Source organism: Pinus tabuliformis, chromosome 7 (assembly GCF_031772625.1).
Source record: "Pinus tabuliformis cultivar Carrire ecotype Pingquan chromosome 7, CPIR1, whole genome shotgun sequence".
Lineage (NCBI taxonomy): Eukaryota > Viridiplantae > Streptophyta > Pinopsida > Pinales > Pinaceae > Pinus > Pinus tabuliformis.
Window position 1 is genome coordinate 1,477,294,084 of NC_142293.1, and position 1,719 is coordinate 1,477,295,802.

The following is a 1,719-nucleotide window of genomic DNA, read 5'->3' on the forward strand; positions in this document are numbered from 1 at the left end:
TAAAAGTAATTTTATGCTCTTCATATATCAAATCCAAACTCGAACAACAGAAACTTAAAACTTCCCACGTAGATGATATACCCAAAGATATTAATCACACTGATGGGATTGTAACTCCACTCCCAAATATGAGGTTATGAAAGCTTTCCACTCACATGCAGATAAACCTCAAAAACCGTCATTCCGAAGCAAGCGAGACCTTTCAATTTTCAAGTAGCAGGTGGTGTTTTAGTGGCATGCATTTCCTTCCAAACAGAAGCCACGTTGGCCAGCGCGTTGTATGAACTCCCTCCCTCCGCCATTGCAAACCGGGCCTTCCCATCAATTCTGCCATCCCCTTCTTCATTTCCATTCCCCCCTCTCCTTCCATTAATTCCCTCGCCGCTCTTTCCACTTCCTCTCTCTTCACCAATCCATCTGCTCCCTTCTGCGCTTCAATTTCCACTTTCATCTCCTTCACGAGAAGGAAGGCATTCATTCTCTTTTGAGCAAAGAGAGGCCAAGCGATCATCTGCACTCCATGTAAGATGCTTTCGATCGTTGAATTCCAAATCCAACTGCAATGAGAAAGGAAACCGCCTGTGCTTTCGATCGTTGAATTCCAACTGCAATGAGAAAGGAAACCGCCTGTGGATGGATGAGAGAGGACAGCAATCTGAGGCGCCCATGAATCCACCACAAATCCACGGTCCTGGGTTCGAGTCTCGAAACCCTCAGGTAGAACCTCCCTCATGTCTGCTTCGGCCGTCATCGTGGATTCAGTTGGAGGAGGAGGCTCCTTACGCAACACCCAAAGGAACCGCTGCCCGCTTGCTTCTAGCCCCAAAGCTAGTTCCTGAATCTGATTCTCCGACAGGGTGCCGCGGCTCCCGAAAGAAACGAACAGAACTGACGAGGCGGGCTGGCGGTCCAGCCATTTGAGGCAGCCCTCCTTCTCAAACTTCTCTTCAGATTCCGACAGAGACGAAGCTATTAGCGGCCCAACGGGATAAATGGAAGGGGTCATTTCAACAGCGCTCAGAACCTTTCCTTCCTTGAGAGCTTTTATTTGTTCTGGTTCCATTTCTTGGCATGTATTTATCAGAATTCCACGAGCTTCCTGAAGCCGAAGGGAATGTTGAATGAACCAGTTGAATGAAATATCAGATCTGTCTAGAAGAGGGTTTGGCAAATCTATTCCGGGAATCGGCGGAAGGCCCGGCACTTCGATCGGGAAATCCACATCTTTGAAGGAAATTTCAATGTTGTGGACAAGTGTTGGAAGGTAGAGCATGATGCAGAGGATAAAAGCCGCAGAAGTGAAGAATATGTAGGAAGGTATTTCCAGTTTGGAGGCGACATCCAACATGGGTGTACCGAAAAAATGGATTATGAAAGCGCAGACAGGGAACGAAAAGGATGTGAGAGCATCTTGTTGGCTTTATGTTTCAAGTGTTGTCCTTGATGGCAACTCACTCCGAGGTTGGTACAGGTGCTCAGAAGTTGGTACAGGCGATGGCAACTTGATCAGAGGACAGATCTCAGTACAGCAGGTCAAGAAAGAGATATACGCAGGTTCAGCAAGGAGAATCAGCGTGTACACGCAGGTTGGCTTCAGCAAAAGCGCGTGTATGTGGAAACGTACCTTTGGTCAGTGGCAGTTAGTCCTTGGAAGTTGTGCCTATGGTTTTTGGACCATAATGTCTCGACGGACGTGTTGATCCCTAGTTTCGAGGTTGA

At 47.6% G+C, this 1,719-nt stretch overlaps 1 pseudogene; it reads right to left on the reverse strand.

The window, feature by feature from the left end:
- Positions 1-202: 202 nt before the first annotated feature.
- On the reverse strand, positions 203-1,348 carry LOC149253400 (UDP-glycosyltransferase 72B1 pseudogene; annotated as a pseudogene).
- Positions 1,349-1,719: the final 371 nt, after the last annotated feature.